General features: G+C 35.4%; 1 protein-coding gene across 4 annotated transcripts in view; it reads left to right on the forward strand.

Moving 5' to 3' along the window:
- TET2 (tet methylcytosine dioxygenase 2) overlaps nucleotides 1-26,220 on the forward strand; it is a 138,490-nt gene that overhangs the window by 15,410 nt on the left and 96,860 nt on the right. For all 4 annotated transcript variants that reach the window (XM_032333055.1, XM_032333056.1, XM_032333054.1 and 1 more), the window contains exon 2: nucleotides 25,296-25,440. The gene's annotated coding sequence lies outside the window, so the exon portion shown is untranslated. The remainder of the gene's footprint in view (nucleotides 1-25,295; nucleotides 25,441-26,220) is intronic.

Here is a 26,220-nt window from a genome sequence, read left to right on the forward strand (position 1 = left end):
AGTTTCTTCTGTTCACAATCATCTTTTATTATATCAGGTATATTGAAAGGATACAAACTTGTCCGTAGAGATATAGAACGGTAGCACATATGATTTCAAAACTACTAAGGATTGTAGATGTTCCTTATTCTAACTCTGTTTCATAGCCTGTTTTTAGGAACAAAAACAGATACTTTGGCACACCTTGCTTAAAGATAGATGATAGTCTTGTTGTGCTAATCCCAGGGACTTCCCATGAGAATGAAGATTCCGTACATGGTGGTGTCATGGGATTTGGGGCCCTTGTGAAAGATGTTTTGGAGTGTCTCCCAATTACTTAACAGTTTAAAATATATCAACTATTTATGTGTCAGCAACTACCTCCTTTCATCATGATAGAAGTTTCCTTGAGAGCCAGGATCATAATTTGTATATTCATTGAATCCCCCACAGTAATTAGTATGCAGCCAAGTACATAGCAGGCCCTCAGTATACATATATGCCTGCAGGTGGACTTGTGGGTTGGAAATACTCTTGATGACCCTCCCTGTCTGAACTATCATTTCTCAGAAATAAGGAACACAGAAATGGAGATGTTTGACTGGTTAGTTTCTACAGTGACTTTTCAAAAAATACAGGTACATGATAACAACAAAAATAATTTAAAATAATGTAATTAGAAGTATGTCTTTATTATTTTTTCCTACAGTAATATACTGAATTTTCCAAATTATCAACATCAAACCATAGCTTCCTGACTCCCCACTATGCAGGATATGAATATTAGTATTTCTCATTTCATCTACTTTTCTCCCTTGCCTTCTGCCAATTTTTGTATTCTATACCTTTTCTGTTGCTAAGTCTATAATATTTGTATTATGTTCTTCACCTATAGCTGTCTCTCCTGTGCTTTGTAGCTCAGTGCTAATTGAGAAAAGAAAACCCACAGCATTTATAATGTCATGATTATAATAAATAGATTCCAGTATAATACCGAGGCTATGGTTGAATATGTAGAGAAGGAAAAAAAAAATGATCCCATAGCATTAAAATTTGGTTTGTTCTGAAGATAATACTTTAAGCACCAAGATAAAATAGATTGTATTTTCTTAGAGTCCTTTAACTCCTCAAAATTGTGCCATATATTAGTTTCTTTCACATTTGGACTTAACAATTTTCTGTGAGTCTTAAATTTTTCTTGAAAATTCTAAACTTCTTATTTTGTGTCCTTGATAGAAGAATTATATGCCTTCATCACTCACAATGATTTTTCCAATTTCTTAATTGTATCACTTGGTGAATGAAATATACCTTCCTCTTCAAGTCATTTTTCCCTATGCTGTCTACTTCCTTTTTTCTGAATTAGTTTCTTTTCATTATTCTCCTGATTAGAGCTGCTGTATTATTTCAGTCCCTTGTCTTGCTTGGTATTTGGTCCCCCCCCCCCAACCTTTTCTCCTTGCATAAGTCCCCAAGAGTTTATTCTTGTTTTTGTTTTCCAGAAATGGTGGGTAGGAAGGAAACTGAGTCCTTGCATATCCAAAACACTTTTATTTTTTTCTCAGAGTTAATTAATAATTTATTATATATATGCTCCTTGGTTCAAAGTAATCTCCCCTCAAAACTTGGGAGACTTTTATCCAGTGTTGCTAATGAGACATCTGATAAAAGTTTGATTCCATCTTTTTTAGATAACTTTTTTTCTTATTTAAATGGTAATTAGGATCTTTATCTTGTCAGTTCTGAAATTCCACCTAGAAAATTAAAAGCTCACAGGAAAATCAAAATCCAGATCTGTCTAGGCATAGCTCTTTAAATATCCATCCTTCTCAGCCCTAAATGATTCTGTATAATCTAGAAAAAAAAATGTCTTCTTTCCACTTTAGGAACTTTTCTTCTATTATACCTTTGATTATTTCTTCCCCTGTATTTTTTTTCTCTCTTTATGGAACTCGTGCTAACTGACCTCAATTTATTTTTCTGGTGTATTAAATTCCCTCTCATATGTTCCATCTGTTTTCTCTCTATATTTTCCCAATCCACTTGATCTTTTTTAAATGTTAAAAATTAAATTTTAATTTGCCCAAATTCTTATATCATTTGATTGACTCTTCTTTTTTTTTTTTTTTTTTAAAGATTTTTTTTTTTTTATTTTATTAATTTGACAGAGAGAAATCACAAGTAGGCAGAGAGGCAGGCAGAGAGAGAGAGAGAGAGATAGGGAAGCAGGCTCCCTGCTGAGCAGAGAGCCCAGTGCGGGACTCGATCCCAGGACCCTGAGATCATGACCTGAGCCGAAGGCAGCGGCTTAACCCACTGAGCCACCCAGGCGCCCCTTGATTGACTCTTCTTAAGGAAACCTTTTTTTGCACTCAAATCCTAAGGAATGAATGAAATTTTGTAAAAAAAAAAAAAAAAAAATAGAGCAACAGAGAAAGAAATGTTTATAACTACATTACCATATATATGTTAGCAACTAAACTTTTTTTTTTTTAAGATTTTATTTATTTAAGAGAGAGAGGGAGCATGAAAGGGGGAAGGTCAGAGGGGAAAGCAGACCCCCTGCTGAGCAGGGAGCCCAATTTGGCCTCAATTTCTGGACTTCAGGATCATGACCTGAGCTGAAGGCAGTCGCTCAACCAACTGAGCCACCCAGGTGCCTGCGACTGAACTTTCTGATGTTATTGTAATTGAGTAGTATTTCAGTTATATTGTGTGTTTAAGAGGCTTCTGTGACTGCTTCTAAATATAAGCATGATTTGCAAAATGACTTTAAGTTTTAAACAACTGATTTATAAATAGACTTTGGAGCTCAAGCCTCCTGAAGATGAGCACTGCCTGTGTTCTTCTTTTGCTTCCTTTTGTTCAGTTCTGTGACTACCATCTCCCTTCTGGGCTGGAAGAGATAGCAAAATTTCCAGTATCTCTCAGTATTTATTGTCATGATGAGATAATATTCGGTTGGTCCTTAATTCTGGGTTCAAGTGAACTTGGTATTTATTTCATAGTGAAAAATGGTTATAGATAGATCATTCCTCATATGCAAGTTTTCCACTGGTTTTGAAGTACCTTCTTTATTCATTTTAGATATGGCTAAAATAATAGTATTTTAAGTGCATTTTTCTTGCTGCTTTTATTGTAACTTATTATTAACAGTTCAAAATCCTGCAGAATTTGAGTTTGATTTGTAAGCTCCATGATGGGCATTCTACTTCTGTTTTGTTCAAAATGTTATCTCCAGTATCTAGCACAGTGCCTGAAACATTATAAAAACTAAAATCAGTATTTGTTGAAGGTAGACCAGTATTTGTAGAGAATTCTCATTCCAAAGATTTAGTAGAATAAGAAACCCATAATGAGTAATGCCATACTCAATGCTAGTGAAATGAGATACAAACAGGTAGGGTAGCTCTTTCTTTACTTTTCTTCCAAATATAGAGAACTTTCTGAAATCAGAGAAGAATTAATATGAGTTTTAGTATGTTTCATTGACATAATGATATGTAACCAGGAAACAGAAACCAGTTCTTTAAAAAATGGCAGGAAGATGAGAAGAAAAAGCAGAGGTCAAAAAAAAAAATTGTAAGCAGTATAACTTACTGAGGCATCTGAGATCTTTAAATTCTACATTGGTGCAAGGTACAGATCTTGAGCTACAACTGCTTTTTGATAAAGGATGCTGGTTCATACTGCCAATGTTATATTTTCCCCTATATAGTAAAGAGTTCGGTGTGGTACCTGAGATGTTGAAAAAGATAAGGCAACATTCATACTTGTGAACAGACCTGCAAAAATAGACTAGTGTCTTTCAGATTGCATTATTTGTTTTCACATGCTTGTCTTTACCTCTTTTTGGAAGTCTGTTTTCTAACCTTCTTCCAGGGCTTATCATCTCTTTCATATGTCCATTGCATGCATTTTTCAGAGGCCAAACAGAATTAGTGCATACTTTGTATAGCAAAAAGGTGCTGTTGACTTTAAATGAGTTCTTTGACTTTTCATGTGATGCTGGGCAGGAAGTTTACTATTTCCTCATTTATCAAATGAAGGACTTGGACAAAATAACATTTTCTGAAATTTCACTCAATTTAAAAGTCCACACATGAGATCTATATTATATATGACAAGTTGAGGCATATTGCAGATGTTAAACAAATATTTATTTTACTGCATTTTTAAGTGGCCACATTATTTCCTTTCAAGGAAAAAATAGTATTACATTCAAATGCCTGTATGTTTATGAGAAACATTTTAAAACTGTTGAGGTTGAATTCGAGGTTTCTTACAGATGGTCTTTGCCCTTTCAGCAATACCTCTCATAATGTGAGAATAATGGTGGAGTCAATAATGAAACTGTCCAATTAAAAAAAATTCTTTCAGCAAGGGAAAAAGTATTCATCAGAGGTGTTCTAGTAGATGATGTATTTTTGGTAATGAAACTGATAGGGGCAGAAAAGAAAAGGAAACTGATGGGGTAATTAACATTTTTTTTTCTAAGTTGGCTGTGTTACTACTATGTTTTTATGCAATGGTAATGCTTTTCTGACAGGGCAGAGAGCAAAGTTACTTTGGTCTTATTTCCATTAACAAAGCCTTAAATATTCCTTCAGAGAATAGATGTGAAAAAGTATTCTGTTTTTCATACCTCTTAAGAATATAGATTTTGCTTTTAAGAGGAAGTTCACTCCTGCATGCCAAAATGAAGGATAAAAATTTTACCTATCTTTAATCCTTAAAGGAAAATGTACATAAAAATGCTATTTACTGTGTACAGTATAGGAGAGTGATAAATTCCTGGATTAATCTTTTTTTAAAAAATATTTCATTTGTTTAGTTGACAGATCACAAGTGGGCAGAGAGGTAGGCAGAGAGAGGGGGGAAGCAGGCTCCCTGCTGAACAGAGAGCCCAATGCGGGACTTGATCCCAGGACCCTGAGATCATGACCTGAGCCAAAGGCAGAGGCTTAACCCACTGAGCCACCCAGATGCCCCCTGGATTATCTTTTAAGAAAAAATCAAGTTTATTGAAAATTTTGTGATAATATTGAGTCATTTAGTAAGTAAAGGAAATATTTTCTAGTTTTGAAAATGACAGATTTGGTATGAGAGTGCAAAGTTGATGAGACTAGGAAATCCAAAGAAATTTGCTGATTTATTTTCTCTATTACTCAGTGAATACAAAAGTCCATTTTTTCAGTTATTAATTACATGACAATTAAAACATATTTGAAGTCAGTCTACTATCATTAAGAGAATTCCTCTTAACAAACCAGTATAAACAGGATTATAATTTAATAGAGACTAATGCTGGTTGTGAAAAATCTTGAGACTTCTTTAGGACTTCAATTTAACAAAATATTGACTAGCAGTGGATATACACATGGAAATATAAAACATTTTATTCATGCTTACAAAAATAGTATCCAGTTGACCTTTGAACAACACAGGTTTGAATTGCTTGGGTCCACTTATACACAGATGTTTTTTTCTCTAACTTACTTTATGGTAAGAATACAGCATATAGTACATATACAAAGTATGTGTTGATTGCTTATGTTATTGGTAAGGCTTCTGGTCAATAATAGGCTATTAATAGTTAAGTTTTGAGGAGTTAAAAGTTATACATGGATTTCTGACTGTGCAAAGGGTCAGTGCCCCAAACCACACATTGTTTCAGGCTCAACTCCATATCATTTCTTAATAGTAGGTAGCAATGGCTTCAAAAGACCATAGATCTCTCTGTCAACATACACGTTGACAATATTATTACAACCATGAATTGAATATGCTAATTCCATTTTCACTTAGAATTTCAATTCTGTCACTAGAGTACATATATGAATAAAAACTTACGAAAAAAAAAACCTTATGGATATCAAAGAAATAAAAGAATAAATATAGGCACATAACCATGGTAAGCCTATACTTTATTTGATAGGCCTTAAAAGACAGTTTACTGCTGCTTTTTTCTAAAAAAAATTATTTGTACATTGTAAAAACCCTTTTTGAGAAGTGGCTTGCCACACACACAGAATTTATAGTCACTAGTATTTCCTAATACATATTTGAAAAAGAAGACTTGATATATTACTGGGATTACATATGGTTAAAAAGTTTAAAAAATTATATTAAAAAAACCTTACGGTTTCCAGTTTCCTCTTTGACATGTAAGGAGCTTACCATCCCCACAAATAAAACGCTGAACAAACTGAAAAAAATCAACAACTTTTCTTAGCTCTGTTAGAGAGGTGAGGTCACAAGGCAAACCACTACCCCCAAAAGTAGAGAGACCAGCGAATACAGAGAACCACAAACTACTGGAGCAGAAACCCACACAAGTAGAAACGTCCATAGGAACCAATGCCAGGGCAAAAAGACCTGAACGGTGAAACAGATTGTTGGAGGTTCCGCATGGATAAATCATAGAGTAAAAACCCAGGGGAACTCAGTGACAGGGAGCCCCACACTTTCATGAGTTTTACCTTCAGGTGTCCTACCAGTCCCCTCAGTAAATATTAGAGGAAAGTCCCCTTGTACTTCAGTAGGTGCGGAGAGGAATCATTGTGAAATATGCCAGAACATTCTGTTCTTCTTAACAAGGCCTGCTGTCAAAAGAAACTATTTTACCGGAGCCTAAAATGCTGAGGAAAGGGAAATTCCCAACTTCAGTTCCTTCTAACCTTCTGTGTGGGGGAAAGGAAATAATGTACCTTCAAGCCCCTCCAGCTATCCCTTCCCACTTAGGGAAGAAGCAGTTGGCACGAGAAGCACTGGTGAAGTGCAGGTTGACCAAAAGACTGAGGTGGAACCTAATCATATGACAATAGAATGCTTCCCATCTCTCCACACCTTACCACTGCATCACTAAAGGCCCCTTTACTGCTGTTCCTTTTCCCCAGTACATCTTGTCCAGCTTAAAGCAAAAAATTACTAGGTATGCTAAAAGGCAAAAACTGTTCAAAGACTGTTCGAAGAGACTTTCAGACCCAGAATTAAATAAGGCAAGAATGTTGGAACTATCACACTGGGAATTTTTTTTAAAAAGCTGTGATTAATGTGTGAAAGGTTTTTTGTTTTTGTTTTTGTTTTTTACATCAAACTAGACTTTATTTTCTAATTTTTTAATTTTTTATTTTTTCAGTGTAACAGTATTAATTATTTTTGCACCACACCCAGTGTTCCATGCAATCCGTGCCCTCTCTAACACCCACCACGTGGTGAAGGTTTTAATGAAAAAAAGTAGACATGATGCAAGAATAGATGGATAATGTAATGCCGCAGCTAGCGCGACAAATCGACCAGGAAAACGTGAGGGTTAAGAGAATGGTGAAAAGAAATTAAGAGACAAAGAGATGGGGGCAGGAGGAGCACTGAGGAGGATGTCCAACAGTACCGATTTTATTCCACATCTTACAAGCATTTATAAGTCAGACAACAATAGGAGGAGTAATACATCAGTATCTAGTCAGATGACCGCAAGTTTCTATAACAAGTTTACATTAACTACAAGCAAACCTCGTGATGCCAGGTAGTCTCGGCTAATGCCATTAGCAAGACAGTCAACCAGGGAATGGGTTATGGGAGGTACAGAACAACAAGGACTAAGAACTCAGGACTTTGGCCACATTGTTCCCTTCTGTAGGGAGAGTGTGTGGGAAGTCACGTAGGCAAGCGCACAACACGTAGCACAGACCCTTTTCTCAGTGTTACTCAACTTTCCTGTCCTTAACCTTGTCAAGGTGTCCGGACTTTGAAGGAGACACAAGTCAGGGCCTGGTTTGATCCTCGACTCCAACCATGCCGTAGCCTCCAACAAGTAAGCAGAGAGATGAAAATTTTAGAAAGAAAAAGAAATGCTAGAGATCAGAAATACTATGACAGAAATACCTTGATGAATTAATTTGTAGACTGGATATGACTGAGGAAAGACTCTCTGATCTTGAGAATATGACTGGAAGCTTCTAAAACTGAAAATAGGGAAAAAATAATATCCAAGAATTGTGGGATAATTATAAAAGATGTGATATAGACATGATGGAACTATCAGAAGGAGAAGAGAGAAAGGCATAGAAACAATATTTAAAGCCGTAATGAGTGTCTCCCAGGTTAACATCAAACACCAAACCACTGATCCAGGAAGTTCAGGAAATACCAAGTAGGATAAATACCAAAAAACAAAAGCAAAACAAAAACTGCATGTAGGCATACCATATTCCACCTTCTGAAATCGAAGATAAATGCTTGAAATAAGCTAGAGGAAAACAACACCTTACCTATAGAGGAAAAAGATAAGGATTACATCTGACCTCTGCTGGGACACCATTACAAGCAAGAAGAGAGGGGAGGGAGAAATTCAAAGTGTTGAGAGAACAAAACAAACAAATAAACAAACAAAAAAACCACCTTAGAATGCTATACCCTGTGAAATTTTCCTGCAAAAGTGAAGGAGAAATAAAGACTTTCTCAGACAAACAAAAATTGAGGAAATTTGTTGACAGTAATCTTCCTTCCAAGAAATTTTAAGAAAGCTCTTTATGCAAAAATAGAATGACATAGATCAGAAACTAGGATCTACATAAAGAAAGGAAGAATGTTAGAGAGTAAAAAACTGAAGGTAAAAGAAAATCTTTAGTGTTTCTTCTTTTAATTCTAACAAAAATTAGTTTATTCAACATAATAACAATGTATAATGTATAATGTGTATAATGTACTAAGTGTATAATGAAATAAATGACAGTAATGATACAGAGACAAGAGGAGAAATTAGGAATATTTTGTTATTATAAGGTACTCACACTACCCAAGAAGTGGTATAGTGTTATTTGAAAGTGAACTTGGATTAGTTGTAATGCACATTGCAAACTCTAGGGCACCACTAAAGAAGATTTAAGAAGAAATATAACTACAATGCTAAGAAAGAAAAAAAAAAGGAAATATATAAAAACCTCAATTAAAAATACAAAAGGAGGAAAAAAAAATACAAAAGGAGGGACGCCTGGGTGGTTCAGTTGGTTGGACGACTGACTTTGGTTCAGGTCATGATCCCGGAGTCGCAGGATCGAGTCCCACATCGGGCTCCCAGCTCCACGGGGAGTCTGCTTCTCTCTCTGACCTTCTCCTCGCTCATGTTCTCTCTCACTGTCTCTCTCTCAAATAAATAAATAAAATCTTAAAAAAAAAAAATACAAAAGGAGAGGGGCGCCTGGGTGGCTCAGTGGGTTAAAACCTCTGCCTTCAGCTTGGTCTGGATCTCAGAGTCCTGGGATCGAGGCCCACATTGGGCTCTTTGCTCAGCAGGGAGTCAGCTTTCCCTTCTCTCCCTGCTGCTCTGCCTACTTGTGATCTCTTCCTCTCTGTCAAATAAATAAAATCTTAAAAAAAAAATACAAAAGGAGAAAAAGGTGGGAGACAAAAATAGGTACAAAGAAGAAAGTCAACAATTAGGAAAATAATAATAAATATGGCAGATATTAATTCAGCTGTACCAATAATCACCTTAAGTATCAGTGGTCTAATTGACCAGTTAAAAAAAATAATGAGTGGATAAAACAGTAAGACCCAACTATATATTATATAAAAGATACCTTAAATATAAAGACATGTAGATTAAAAGTAAAGAGATGGAGTGGTGGCTGGGTGGCTCCGCTGGTTAAGCATCTGACTCTTGATTTCGGCTCACATCATGATGTTGGGGTCATGAGATCAAGCCTCATGTCTGGCTCCACACTCAGCATAGAGTCTGCTTGGGATTCTCTCTTTCCCTCTGCCTTTCCCCACTGTCATGCTATCTCTCTAAAATAAATAAAACTTTTTTTTTTTAAAGTAAGGAAATGGAGAAATATAGACCGTGTTAACATTAATCAAAAGAATAGCTGGGAGAGCTCGTTAATTTCAAACAGCAGATTTCAGAGCAAAGAAAGTTATTAGACAAGAAAAACATGGCTTAATGATAAAGAAGTCAGTACTCCAAGAAGACATAGCATTATGTCTTCTTATGTCTGTCTTCAAACTTCTTCTTATGTCTGTCTTCAAGCAGTCCTTAACATGCATACATCTAACAGTGTCAAAATACATGAGGCAAAAACGGATAGGACTGCAAGGAAAAATAGATGAATTCACTATTATAATTGAAGACTTTAACACTCCTCTGTCAGAAGTGGACTGATCCAGCAGGCAGAAAATCAGTAAGAATATAGTTGAACTCAGTAGCTCCATCAATCAACTCAATATAATTGACATCTATAGACTACTTTATCCAATAACAGCAGATTACATATTCAAGTTCCCATGGAATATTTAACTAACATAGACTACATTTTGGGCTACAAAACACACCTTAACAAGGTTAAAAGAATAGAAATTATATAATGTCTGCTCTCAGACCACAAGGGAATTAAATCAGAAATCAATAATAGGAAGATCATTGGAAAATCCTAAATACTTGGAGATTTAACAACATACTTGTAAGTAACACATGGATAAAGGAAGGAATCACAATATAGACAAATATAAAAATATTTGAACTACTCTACTTGACACTGATTTGTCATGTAGTTTCAGTGCTACTTTTGTTTTCACTCAAAGTGCCTACTTCACTCAATTTTTGTGAATTTCTTGCGATCAGAGGATTTCACTGTCTGAGGGGACCTGCAACCACAGTGTTAAAGGCACAATGAAAGTTATTATAAATCTGAAAAATTTTGAACTAAATGAAAATGTCAAAATTTGTGTGATGCAATAAAAATAGTGCTTATACTGGCAACCTTCCCTGTTTTAACCATAAAGTATAGTATTAGATATTTTGAGTTGTCTTTATCAGACTGAGGAAGTTCTTTCAGTTCCTAATTAGCTGAGAATTTTTTCATAATAAAAAGATATTAAATGTTAAAAAAATAAATAAATAAATAAATAAATAAAAATAGTGCTTAGAGGGAAATTTATAGCTTTGAATGCATATATGAGAAAAGAAGTTCTAAAATCAATAATCTAAGCTTCTATCTTAGGATACTAGAAAAAGAGCAAATTAAATCTAAAATAAGCAAAAAAAAATTTTAAACAAACAAAACCCTAAAAATTAAAGAAGTCAGTGAAAATGAAAATAGATAAGCAGTAAAGAAAGCCACCAAACCAAAGCTAGTTCCTTTAAAAAAAAATAAAATAAAAAAAAAATAAAATCGATGAGCCTCTAGCCAGGTAGCTAAGATAAAAAGAAGATACAAGTAACTAATATTAGAAATGAAAGAAAGCAGCACTACAGATCCCATGGACATTAAAAAGATAATAAAATAACAAGTCCATGTGCATAAATTGGTAACTGAGATAAAAAGAACCAATTCCTTGAAAGGGCACAATGTGCCAAAACTCACACAAGAAGAATTAGAAAATCTGTATAGGCCTTTATTTACTAGAGAAATGAATCGATCATTAATAACCTTCCAAAACAGAAAGCATCAGGTCTGTGTGGGTTAACTGGTGAATTCTTTTTTTTTTTTTTTTTTAAGATTTTTATTTTTATTTACTTGACAGAGAGAGACAAAGCAAGAGAGGGAACACAAGCAGGGGGATTGGGAGAGGGAGAAGCAGGCTTCCCTCTGAGCAGGGAGCCCCATGCAGAGCTTCATCTGAGGACCCTGGGATCATGACCTGAGTCAAAGGCAGATGCTTAATGACTGAGCTATCTAGGTGCCCCTCACTGGTGAATTCTACCAAACATTTAAGGAAGAAATTATATCACTTCTCTATAATCTCTTTCAGAGAACAGAAGCAGAGAGAATATTTCCTAATCATTCTAAGACCAGCATTGCCCTAATACCCAAACTAGACAACAATATTAAAAGAAAGCTCTATTGAACAATATCTCTCATTAACACAGATGGAAAAATCCTCAACAAAATATTAGCAAGTCAAATCCCACAATAGATTAAAAGAATCATATGCTATGACCAAGTTAGATTTGTTTCAAGTATGCAAGGTTGGTCCAACATGCAAAAATCAGTTAATGAATTGATCACACTAACAAGCTAGAAGAAGAAAAGCCACATGGTCAAATCCATGAAAAGCATTTAACAAAAGCAAAAAAAAAAAAAAGCATTTAGCAAAACCCAACACCTATCCATGATAAAACACTCAGCAAACTAAGAATAGAGGGGAACTTCCTCAACGTGATAAAGAGCATCTAAAAAAAGCCTACACCTAACATCATAGTTAATGGTAAGAAACTCAAATTTTTTCCTCTAAGATCAAGAACAAGCGAAGGATGTTTCCTCTCACTACTCCTTTTCAACATAGTAATGGAAGTCTTAGCTAATGCAATAAGCCAAGAAGAGGAAATAAAAGGTATATAGATTGGAAAAGAAGAAATAAAGGCATCATTTTTCCCAAGTGACATGATCGACTATGTAGAAAACCTGTTAATCAACAAAAAATCTCCTGCAACTAATAAGCAATTACAAAAAGGTCGCAGAGTACAACATTAATATACAAAACTCAATCACGGGGCACCTGGGTGGTTCAGTGGGTTAACCCTCTGCCTTTGGCTCAGATAATGATCTCACAGTCCTGGGATTGAGCCCTGCATTGGGGCTCCCTGCTCAGTGGAGAGCCTACTTCCCCCCCCGCCCACCTGTCTCTCTGCCTACTTATGATCTCTGTCTTTCAAATAAATAAATAAATAAAAAGTCAATCACTTTTCCTATATATCAACAATGAGTAAGTGGAACTTAAAGTTGAAAACACATTACCGTTTACATTAGTATCCCCCCAAATGAGATGCTTAGGTACAAATTTAACAAAATAGGTATAAGATCTATATGAGGAAAACTACAGCATTCTGATTTTTTAAAATGCCAAAAAAAAAGAGATAGCCCATGTTTATGAATATTATCAAGATGTCAGTTCTTCCCAACTTAATCTATAGATCCAACACAATTTCATTCAAAATCCCAGCATTTACGAATATCAACAAATGAATTCTGAAGTATATTTGGAGAGAAGAAAACCCAGTATTCAAACACAATGTTGAAGGAAAAGAATGAAGTTGGAGGACTGACAAAACTTCAAGTCTCACTGTAAAGCTACATCAATCAATAGGGTGTGGTACTGGTGAAAGGCTAGAAAAATAGACCCGTTCAACGTAATAGGGACTCCATGAATAGATCCACATAAATACGGTCAACTGATCTTTTACAAAGGCTAAGGCTATGCAGTAGAGCAAAGACAGTCTTTAAACAAATGGTGCAGAAACAGCTGGACATCCGCATGCAACAACATGGATCTAGTCACAGACCTTAAACTTCTCACAAAAATTAACTCAAAAAGGATCATAGACATAAACGTAAAATGCAAAACTGTAAAACTTCTAGAGATGACATAAGAGGAAACCTAGAAGAGCTTATGTATGGCAATGACATTTTAGATACAACACCAATGACATGATTCATGAAAGTAATAATTTTTAAGCTGAACTTCTTTAAAATGAAAAAAAAAATTCTCCTCTGCTTAAGTCAATGTCAAGAGAATGAGAATACAAGCCACAGACTAGGAGAAATTTTTGCAAAAGCCCCATCTGATAAAGGACTGTTATCCAAAATACACAAAGAACACTTCAAATTCTCAAAACAACTTTAAAAAGTGAGCAACCTAATTTTTTAAATGGGCAAAAGACCTGAATGGACACCTCATCAAAGGAGATAGACAGATGCAAGTAAGCATATGATAGATTATTAACATCATATGTCATTAGGGAATTGCAAATTAAAATAACAATGATACTGTGCTATATACCTGACCCACCAAATGCTGGTAATGATGTACGCAACAGACACCATTCCTTGCTGGTGGGGATCCAAAATGATACAGCTACTTTGGAAGAAAGTTTAGCACTTTCTCACAAAATTATACTTACTTTTACCATACAGTCAGCAGTATTTCTCACAGATGAGGGGTTAAGAAGGGATGAATAGGCAGAGTATAAAGGATTTTGAGGGTAGTGAAACCATTCTGTAATCTACTATAGTGGTGGATACGTGCCATCATACAGCTGTGAAAACTCACAGAATGCACAACACCAAGAGTAAGCCCTAACGTCAGCTGTGGACTTAGGGTGTTAGTGATGCGTCATGTTAACAAACGTGCCACCCCAATGGGAGATGTTGATAGTGGGGGAGATTGTCTATGTGCATGGACAGAAGTATGTGACAACTGTGTACTTCCTGCTAAATTTTAGAGTGAACCTGAATCTGCTCTAAAAAATAAAGTTTATTGATTAAAAACATACAAAGCAACCTGAAAAAAAAAAAAACCTAAATTTATAAAAAGAAAATAAACTAGGCAATACAAGTATGTCTTCTCTTTCTTATGGGTAGTTGTAATGTTTCAATTCAAGTCCTCTTTTTTTTTTTAATATTTTATTTATTTATTTGACAGAGATCACAAGTAGGCAGAGAGTCAGGCAGAGAGAGAGGAGGAAGCAGGCTCCCCGCTGAGCAGAGAGCCCCATGTGGGGCTTGCTCCCAGGACCCTGAGACCATGAGCTGAGCCAAAGGCAGAGGCTTAACCCACTGAGCCACCCAGGTGTCCCCCAAGTCCTCTTTTGACACTGTTTTCCAACCTAAGGTTAAGGAAAAATAACCTAATTTCCTTCTTAACTGACCTATCAACTTACTTACAGTGAACAGTTAGCACTGGTCCTTCATGAAAAGGTGAATGGAAGTGGAGGTATAGGATGTCCAGAGGCAGTTAATAGGCATAATTCAAGAAGCTCCAGTCAGTGCCTATAGCACATCAAAGGCTACCAGCCAAATTCATGTACCTACAGACTCCATGACTTTTCTTATGGTGTTGAAGAGGAAAGATTTGTTCAGTTTTATGTGAGGATCTCCCCTCAAACACACCTCAAAAAAAAAAAAAAAAAAAAAGGAGGGTGTGTATCTTCTTCATTTAGGAAATGACAGCTTGTAATAGAAAGTTATTTTTAGTCAACTGTTACACTTCCATGATTTATGTCACCTCTGACCTGCTTTCTGATAAAGCATGACTTCATTCATGGCTCTGGACATGACCTGTGTACACTGACCTGGCGTAAACCTGGAGTGTTAAGTCATTTCATTGGCACTTGCTGAAAGGAAGACTGACATCCCACTATAAGACTGTCTGCAGTGTAAAGCAGCTGCATTCCTAGTGAGACCTGAGTAAATTTATCCCACTATTTAGGTTCTGCAGTATTACTCATCTTTCTCATAAGAAGAGCGGTTTTTAGTCTGCAGCATTATCTGGTTTTTAATGGCCACTGAAATAACATGCGTGTGTGAATGGTTATTCATTTGTGTGTTTCCCTTCCTTTACTGGTTCATTCTTGGGGCTTAGAGTAGGTGTGCCTTTCTGGTCAGGTGACAGTTGAGACTTTTTAGAAATAACACTTTAACATCTCCAAGTATAAGGAGTTAGATGCTCCATTTTTCATTTACCTTCTCATCTACTCAGAACCAATGAGGAATCAAGACATTGAGTATTGATGTCCATGGCTTATGGACCTGTGTCAACTTGGCACAGAGGGCTTTTCCAGACATTTTTCTCTAAAGGCAAAGTTAGTGACTCTTTTTTTTCCCCAAAAATCCACTTTGCTCCGTGGTGATTTAAAAATGGTGATTTTATTCTTTCACTATCTAAAAATGTTGCCCCACAGTCCAAAACCTCCGTCATTAATACATAGAGGAAAATACAAATTGTGACATACCTGCTATTTTTCCTGCTCTTATATATTTAAAATATATGTACACATGTCCTAAAATTATTAAGCTCTTTTCTTTTAAAATATGTAGTTTCTTTTTTTTTTTTTTTTTACTAGGGAGCTAAGTTATGTTTATTGCAGACCTTATTTCCTATACTCTGGAATATGACACTCAAAAAAAAAAAAAAAAAAACCTTTCTGAAGTATTAAGATGCTCTATCATTTACCTTGCTCTGTTCCATTATCACAAACAGCATTTCACATTCTAATTGATATTGTCCCTTTATAAATCTCTATAATTCAAATCCTCATATTTATTACTCTGTGTTAAAGTTGATTCCCCCACCTCCTGTCCTACTTTAACAATCATTCCTTGTTTGCCTCTATAAAATTAAGTTCAAAAAATAAAATCTGCTTCTATAAATTATTATGCCCATATATGTTTCTACCTAGAATATTTTAAAGCCCTTAACAAAGTTTCCATTTTTGAGTCCCCTCTCTAAACTATGATGAATATACTCTTTGGTTAAGTCTTTTGTTATTTTTTGGAGTGTGTGTGTATGTGTATCTCTTGACTGTGTGTCCAGGGTTTGTAAGCTCTCAATTTAGTTAGACTTAATATGCTTTTATAGGAGATTCTTTTCCTGGGCATGTCTTGATGATTTTTACCTTGTCATGTGATGAAAATATGTGTCAGAGCACCATAGTGCAGCAAGGGGCTTTTCTGCTGGCTTGCATTCTTCTGTTTTGGATGAACTGGTAGTAGACAACCAACTATTCTGTTTTGGTTTCTACAACATAGAGGTTGCTAGGTGATTTTAATCCCTTGCAAAAAGAGGACAATAAACAACAACAAATTCCTGCTCTTCATATTGATGTATTCCATCTAGGAGATCTATCAAATAAAAAATGATTTGAAACACTTTTTAACTGTGCAGTTCTATATAGACCACCCCCTACATCTCTGTAACATTGCACCAAATGTTTTTTAAATTATGCTGCTATTTCTTTCTTATGATTTTGCTTGTTCTTAAGACATCAACTGCTAAATAGCAATAGTTGAATACCAACTCCAGGAAATTTAATATACAAAAATCCAGCTTACTATGAACACAGTATTTTGGTGAAAAACTACCATGTCAAAATTTTATTATTTAGGTATCTATTTGGATTTCTCATCCATTTATATGATTCTCCAGTCTTAAGTGTGATTGAAGCTTTTTATTCTAACGGTGTTCTTTATTTAGGGAGAAATATATTTAAATTCTGTCATCTTGGTCATTACTTGAAGGTGTAACCTCATATTTTCATTTTTAAAAAATTTTTGATAATGCCATTAAGTATTTTTTTAATTGTTATGTTTCATTTTGAAAATTTAAAAAAAAAAAAAAGCTTTCATCTTTAAGTTTTTATTCCTTCCCCTGAACTTCCTTCATTAGATATTGCTTGGTAGCTACTGCCAAAATTAATAGTTAACATTTTCTCCAGTAACGAGTAATAGATTTACAAAGACTTAAACAATTGCTTAATGCTTTTTAAATCTGTATTTAAGAATTATACAAACAGCCAGAGCTGATATGCATCAGGTATACATGGGTGTAGCTATGCTGATAGTAATGGAAATATTTCCAAGGTAGCCAGAGAACTCTTCTCTTAAGATGCTGTGGCTCCCTCTGCATGACTCCCTGAACCTCCCTACAGTCTTGTAAGTGAAATAGTAATATATGGCCTGTAGGTGGCCTCTAGCTCCTCCTTTATCCCTATGACCCATGTTTTGACATGCCAACTGTTAAAATATTTTTGTTACTACTCCTGTCCATGGCAAGAGAATCATCATTTATTTGTCTTAACTTGATGTTTACTAAGCTGTTTTTAAGATCTTATGATAGAGTATTTTATATCTTCTTGACATTTCAGTTTTGCAAAATGCATAATTTGCTTTAACAGTCCTGGTAAGCGTAACTTCACAGTTTTCCTATATGTTCTGAAATCTTTTCAATGTAATATTCCACTTTAAGGAACAGAATAAAATTAGAACCTTTGGAAAATTTGTGGAATTTTTCATTCTCCTTTCTTTGCCTTTTTATTAGAAATAAAATTTAATGAAGTTTCCTTGTTTAAATTTTTAGAATGCAAAATGTAGAAGTATTATAACTGAAGCAATATTGGTTTTTACAAATAGTAACAAATCAAATTTTGGTAATTTTATATATAGCATAAAGTTTTATTTTATATGACTTGCCAACTCATCAAGCATTAGAATTTTTCTCATTGATCCTTTGCTGTTTGTATTGATGTTATTAATGTAATGGCTTTAAACCTTAACTCATATAGCCCATAAGACTATAGCATTTTTACATGAAGATATTCTTCGGGCTTTTGAATAATTTATATCATAATTAATGATATAAAAATTTATTCTTTTACTTCCCATCTGTCCTAAAGAAATAGGAAGATGGGGTTAATATATACCTAATAATTTTCCTAAAGAGTAAGGAGAATGGACTCATTTAAAAAGTATCTAGGTTAACGTAAATTTGAAACAGTTTTTCAAAAAGCACTTACAGTCTACCAAGTTATTGATCCTCAGTCTGTGGCTGTTATAAATGGATGTAATTAGCAGCTCACTCTAAATGAACCATGGTAGTGGCTTCATTACTCTGAAAAATGCATTATGTTACTTTATAACATGAAGTTGCCAAATCTAAAGGAATAGAATATACATTGTATATCTTGGAATAGAATCTACATGTAAAAATTTCTTTGGAATCAATAGTGAGCATTGTGACTATTGCATACAGTTAAATATTATGATTTAAGAATTATTTATTATAAAGTTTTAATATCCTGTAAATGTTTTTAAATTGGATAATTCTACCGATATAATTTTGCTCATTTTTTACACCTTATTCACTTTGCAATAACCCATTTTTTATATTTGTATTTGTTTCGCCCTTATCAAACTAGGCAGCATCTAAGCCATAGAATCATAAAGCCCAAACCTGATTTGGAACAGAGATAATACACTTTAATATTTTATAGATTTCTCTTGTCCTCAGTTTCCTTAAGTGACTGGCTCAAGATCATGAAGTTATGGAGGATTCATGTCAGAATTAGAACCTGAGATGGATCTATACTTTGGTTCTTTCTTCCACCTATCTACTTCCTTAGTTTGTTTATGGGTTTGTGAGAGTTACGGGAGAGAAGTTTCTTTTGAGATTCAGCTTACAACCTACCTCCCGGTAGAATTCTTGTCTTGCAGCAAACCATGTAAATACAATGGCCAATTCCCAAAGTCCCTTGCATAAAGAAAAAAGGAAAGGATGGATGAATAATTAAAATAAGGACACACTCTTTTCTTTACCTCTTTCCTCTCTTCACTACATGGAATTTCTAGACAGACTGCCCCAAATGCTTGGACACTAGGATTGGCAATTCTGTTTTAGAAAATTGTATTTCCTATTTTAGTGAATGAAGAATAAACCGTATCTACTGCTGGCTTTTTAGAATTAAGATATTGGGCACACCTCTATCTGTTTATTATAGTGTGTTCTCTGACCAAAGAAATCAAGTATTAGCAAGTATCAGAAAGTCATAGAAATGTTTTCATTTCAGATGTAAGAATTTGTATGTGGGTTTTTTTTTCTGATTTTCATTCTGTGTTTTCTTCTAATGTGGGTTCTTTTATACCTGTCCCTCTACATGCCTGTGTTTGATTCTTAAATAATTTCTTTTTGCCGTGGAAATGCTGTGCCAAACAATTTCCAATTGCTGCCTAATACTTTGTGTTTGGCAGTTGTAGTTCCATAAAAAGTGTTGATTAGAAACAACCTTGTTTGGTGTATATTTGTTTTTAGCTTAGTGGAATTTGTTCCGTAAATGCTTACCGAATTTTTCCTCACCACTTTGTCTCTGTTAGGAAGTTCAGGGAGTAAATATGCATGAGGACTTCCTTAGGTTTTCTTCTTAGAATTTTAACTGCTGTAGTGATTTTTTTTTTTAAAGCATTAACAGGATAGCCCTTGCTGCCAAGAAGCTGACATTCTGAAATAGCACTTCCCTTTGGGGACTATACAGTTGGGATCATTACTTGCAGAAAAAGTGCATGGGAGAGGCTTTGGGGAGGGGGCATGGAGGAGGAAAACCATTTTATGGGCATATCCTGCTGAGGTCAGTAACCTGCTGTTCAGTGAACTCGGGTCTGACCCCATTTGGACCTGGAGGAGGATCATTTCAAGCAGGGAAGCAGCTGAGGCAGCATCACAACAGAAGGAAGAACCTATTGCTGGAAGCTTTGAAGAGACTTGGCAAAGGATGGCAAGAAGCACAGAAAGGAAAGAAAGGACTGGATCCAGCAGGATCAACATAGTTTGTGATGAAAGTATTAATAACTTTTGATCAGTGGTTGAAAGGAGAATGCATTTAAGGCCCCAAAGAAACATTTCTATACATCATGCATGTTTATAGGTAGAATAACTGGTTTACAGAGAAAAGTTTTATTTTGATTTTGAGATTAAAGTGTCTACTTCTAGGGTTTGAAATACAGAATAGTTTACCTTTCACCAAAATGAAATGTTTTCTTTACTGTATCTCTTACCAGCTGGTAACGTTGTGAAGTATGGTAGGTAAGAGCATGAGCTCCAGTAGCCTGCCACCTACAAAGTGTGTGCTAAGGGACATGGCTGAGAATATGATAATAATTTGAAGGTTAAATCACTAAGCATGTATTCGATAAATTGTAGCAATTTTTATTATCATTGTTTTTTTTCATCTACATTCTGGAAAATATTGTAGAAAATAGATACTGTCTTTTAAAAACAATGGCAGTGAGTAGATGATGTAGATTAAATATACCAGAATAGATTTTAATTTAGGAAACAAAGAAGACTCTGTCTTGGAACCACATTATCCTCAGCAAGATTACAACGTTGACCTTGAGGTTTATTTCGTTCAATTAAAAATGTAGATATGTGTGTGGGAGTGAGAACATTCAAATGTATTCATTGGCTTTCTCTCAGACTTTTTTTTTTTTTTTTTCCTCTATGGCTCTTATTTTAACCTCTGTCTTCAGCCATTACCCTTTGTGTTTATTCTCTTGTGCCTTCTGGGTGATTTTTTTTGTATAATCTCAGTGTATTAGGTCAGAGGGAAAACTCAGTGTGTAAGCTGACTGACAGTGTTTTGCATTTTCTTTGAGAATGTTTACCATAGCATCCTAAATAGTATTAAACTTTTCTTTCAAAACAGGTAACCAAGTATGCGAGTCGTCACTGCATTGATTTCTGAATGTTACTCTTTTGGAAATTTTCCAAAACTGAACAAAGCCAGGATCATTGACCATTAAGGAACTGTGTTGTAACAATAGACTTGTGGTCTCTTATGGGTGTACATTCTAATTGTTGGGATTTTTTTTTTTTTAAGGGGGCTATTTGGGGCATAGAAAACTGGAACTTCATGTTCTCCTTGATAGTTTGCCAGCTGGTTTTCAGCCAACCAGATAACTGCTTGTAGCAACATTCATTTCTGTAGGCCTCTTGATCTTGTGCCAGCCCTTAGAGGGCAGTACCACTCAGCCTGCTCACACCATTCTGAACCAAGGGCACTGCTGTCCCAAATGCCTCAAACTATAGATAAAAATCTGATACCACCTCAAGGGACTTACAGCTCAAGTTCTGATAAACCTCTGAGTGTAAAGCATGTATTATTTTACTATTTAAGTTCTACATTAGTATTTTAAAGAGAAAACAGGAAGGCAAATGTGTAGTCTGTTGCTCTGTATTTCTCAGTGTTTGGCCGCTAAGTAAATCCAGCCTTAAGGAAACTAAACATGCCCAGGCAAAAGCCCTCTTCTAGGCTTACCAATGCTTCTTTGATGCTTTCTAAAAGCACAAGGTATTTTTATTGTCTCCAACCCTGACCTCCCATCTGATAATTATTTAATTGGATTACATAGATTCTCAAGTCCATCACGTCAACAATTTATTTTGTCACTTCAAATTTCTTTCTAGAATTATCTCTGATTAATACCATTATTTTTCTTTGCAGCCAAGCTCAAAACTTTACTTCTACAATTCTTTCTTTTTCTCCCTATACCTACAGTACTACTAATATCCACTCCTTTCCCAATCAGTAGTTATTCCCTGCTTGATCATTTTATTTTCTCTGCCATCCTCTTGTTCGGACTCCTCACTTTATATCTGAACTACTGCAATAAGCCAGTATTTTGAATGTAATAAGTTGTAACAGCTAAATCTTTTACTACTCCATACCCATGAGAATGGCTTTAAAAAAAAAAAGTCAGGCAATAGCAAGTGTTGACGAGGATGAAGAAAAATTGGAACCCTCATACATTGCTGATGGGAATGTAAAATGGCACAGTCATTCACTTTGCAGAACAGCTTAGCAGTTCCTTGAAAGGGTAAAGACAGAATTATTGTATGACCCAGCATTTGCACTCCCAAAAGAATTAAAAATGTCTGTACACACAAAACTTACAGTGGATACCCATGTTCAAAGCAGCATTATTCACAATAGGCTAAAGATAGAAGCAAGGCAAGTGTCCATCGACAGATGAATAGACAGACAAAATGTGGTATGTACGTGTAATGGAATACCCTTCAAAAGGGACAAAATTCTGACATGTGCCACAACATGGACAAATCTTGAAGACATTGGGCTAAGTGAAACAAGTCAGACACAAAAGGACAGGTATTACATGATTCTGTTTATATGAGATACCTAGAATTGTCCATAGAGACTGAAAATAGAATTGTATTTGCCAGGAGCTTGGGAAAGGGGAGACTGGGGAGTTATTGGTTAATGGTGGTGGAGTTTGAGTTTTGGAAGATAAAAAATTCCTAGATGGTCATGCTAGTGATGATTGCACAACAATAAGACTGCTTAATGCATAGAACTCTACATTTAAAATACATTTAAAATACGGTTAAGATGCTAAATTTTTTGTTGCTCTATTTTACCACAATATAAAAAGACTTGTAAATGAAAGTTCATAGGAGCATTATTTCTAATAGCTAAAAAATAGAAATAACCCAGATATCCATCATGAATAAAGTATGATCTATCTATATGGTGGAATATTACTTGGCCATAAGAAGGAATGAAGTACTGATTCACAACAAAACATAGATGAACCTTGAAAACACTATGCTAAGTGAAAGAAACCAGACACAAAAAAGTCAAATTTTGCATGATTTCATTAATTTGAAATATTTAGAATGAGCATATGCATAGAAACAGAAGGGGGGTTAGTTGGAAGAGGGATGAAAGAGCACTGACTCCTGCTGGGTGATGGATTTATTTTTGGAGTGATTAAACTTTTCTGGAATTTCATAGTGGCAATAATGGCACAACCTTTTGGCTGAAACCCACGGAATTGTATACTTTAAAATAATTAATTTTATGGTGTGTGAATTATATCTCAATTTTTAAAAACCCTAAGTGTGAGTACATAACTCTGGTAATGCTGTGTTTCTAAAGAAACAGCATGTTGCTGGTCTTGACCTATTATTTGTAGCTATGGGACTTTGAGAAAATGAAGTGACCTCCCTTCTTTCTCTGTAAAATAGGGATAACAATAACTGCCTCACCAGATGTTTGTGTTAAATGAGATAACATATGTAATACATCAAGCATTATCAGTGCCTGGCATTTACTAAGAACCCAGTAAATTTATTAAGGCCCCTTGGAACATGAAACTTCAGTAGTTCTCAATACTATTCCAGATGCAATTTTCAGATATTTCAGAAAATGACCTAACTTCTTTAGCCAGTTATCGCTAGTCTGTAAATTCTAGCTCAGATCTGCCTCTCCAAATTCTTCTAATGCTCCTTTTCAGAAATCCATCAGTCAGAGTGGGCTCTTTAGTCTCCCTCAACTTGCTACACATATTCTAACAGCTGTGTCTTTGAGAATGCTTCCTCCCTGTTCCTGTCTTTCTCTGACTTTCATCCTGCCCTTGGGACTCAGAAGACTTTCTTCATGCATTCAACTTTCTCCCTTATTTCAGTTCATGGTCATCTCTACATTCTGAGCACCCAAGATTCTCACTACATCTTTGACTAATGAAGCCTTACTTTGGTTATATTTTTGAAGTATATGTCTTGTCATGGATGGAACTGGAAGGGATTGTGCTAAGTGAACTATATCAAGCAGAGAAAGACAGTGATCATAGGGATTCACTCACATATGGAACATAAGGGATAGCACAAAGGACCACAGGGGAAGGGAGGGAAAACTGAATGGGAAGAAATCAGAGAGGGAGACAAACCATGAGAGACTCTAGACTCTGGGAACCAAATTGAAGGTTACAGAAGAGAGAGGGGTCAGCGATGGGGTAACCAGGTAATCAGGTGATGGGTATTAAGGAGGGCACATGTGATGATGAGCACTGGGTGTAATATACAGCTAATGATGTACTGTATGCTGGTTAAGTGAACATAATCAAAAAAATAAAAAGAACTACAGGTACACATTCAGCAATCCTAAATGTTTATGTAAATAATCTTGTAACTTTGGATGCTTTAGATAAATTGGATTAAGGATGTTAAGTATCACATAGTGTAGAGAGGTTGGATCGGCGTAAATTTCCAAAGCAAAGTCTAGGCATAGAAATGTGTTGTGGACCCAAGGAGATTTCAGAAGTAACACAAATAAGAAATGGGAGATGGTTGTATCTTATTCTAACGTAACTTTTGAAAGTAATGACTGAGGCTGACCAAACTCTGCAGTCTGCTAGCATATGAAATGTATTATCTGCCTTGTTGAAACAGTTGGGTGGTTAATAAGCATTTTCAAGTGGACAGATCTTAATTGCATGTATAGTGATTACTAAGAAGGGTCAGCAGAAAGGGAATTAAACAATAGTAATAATTTTTTTTAAAGTATGTGTCTTATTAGGTGATCAGATTAAAATGTGTATTCAATCTTTTGAACTAAATTAAAGTCCCTGAGCACAGGGACCACGTGTTATAATGTTCTATGTTTACCATCGCACTGAGCACATTGCCTTGATACAGTATATTCTGAATAAACATTTGCTGTTTACAAGTTAAGTTAGTGCTGCATCTCAACAAGTACAAGGCCTTAATTTAATGATTAAGCCTCATTCCTGGCTGCACCCTAGAATTACCTGGGGAATAAGGCTTCATTTTTAGCCCAACAAATCAGAATCTCTGAGCATGAGGTCTCAGCTTCCCACCCAGATAATGCTATTACAACCAAGGTTGAGATCCACTGGATTCAACAGATGAAGTAATATAACCCAGTGGGTCCCAAGTCTAACTGATAATCACTGTCAAGCTATGAGGATTGCTGATTGGGCAGAGCAGCTTTGGGCATTGCAAAATTTTCTCTACAAATATTAGTGTTATATTATGGTGCATTTGGGAGTTGTCATTGCTTTGAGAACGATCCCCAAACCCTGAATTTTTTAATAGTAAGTGGTGTAATTGGACATATCCAGTTATGGGCATCTGTACTGTTTTAAGCTTTACATGATAGTTTTCATACCAGATGTATGTCTTGTTCATTTGTGCTAACTTAAAAGTGTTTAAATTCTTTTCTTTTCCAGGCTGGCCAACATCATCATCAAACCCTCTCAAGATTGTCTACTTGCCCCTGCTCCTGTTGAGTTACCACACTTGGAAGCAGGAGATGGGCTCAGCAGCAGCCAACAGGCCATGATCCAGGAGGAGCAGTAAGGGATAGAGCTGCTGGTAAGACGTTGGGGACAGTGGGTGCTTGGTTTCCCAGAAGTATAAATTTATTCCTAATTTAATGGTCAATTTTTCTTCTAACTTTCAACTTTAATAAATTACTCTGTACTCTCTCAAATACCTTAATTATCTATGCTTAGGGCACATGGGTTAGATCTTAAGATCTATAAATGTCCCAGAATTTTGTGCTAACCGGATGGTTGGATGGATGAATGTGTATCTACATTGTTTTCTTGAGAAAAGGAAGATTTTCTTCAGATTCTCAGTGTCTTTGAATTTTTCAGAAAAGAACAGAGCCATGCAAATATAACTGTAAGAATGGAGAAATGTGATACCTATAACCACTTGTCACAGTATTTCTCCTCTCCATTTTTATCTCACTTGTGGCCACTTTGTCTCATTTGTTGAAGATGAAAAAAGAAGTGATTATTTGTGGTTATTTGCTGATCAGAAAAGTGAGAGCACCTACTGAGCCTAGGCAGCCAGTTTTCATGATGATTTGGCCCCATAGAACCATTAGAGAACTAAAGTATACAATGACAGATTTCAGGAAACCCTATGTAATTTTTTTACATGATTTTTTCTGAAAATATGAGGTACTGACAGGGAGATACCAAGTACTTTTTCATCTACAGTTGACGTTAATAAAGATCAGTTTGTTCTAAATGCTCTTCACCGACAGACTAATTAGTGTCCCAACCTAAGGGTTATTTATCAGACCATTAACATTTATATAGATGAACAGAAGTGGGGAACTGATATCTGATACTGTTTTCCAAA

This window comes from Mustela erminea, chromosome 2 (assembly GCF_009829155.1).
Source record: "Mustela erminea isolate mMusErm1 chromosome 2, mMusErm1.Pri, whole genome shotgun sequence".
Classification (NCBI taxonomy): Eukaryota; Metazoa; Chordata; class Mammalia; order Carnivora; family Mustelidae; genus Mustela; species Mustela erminea.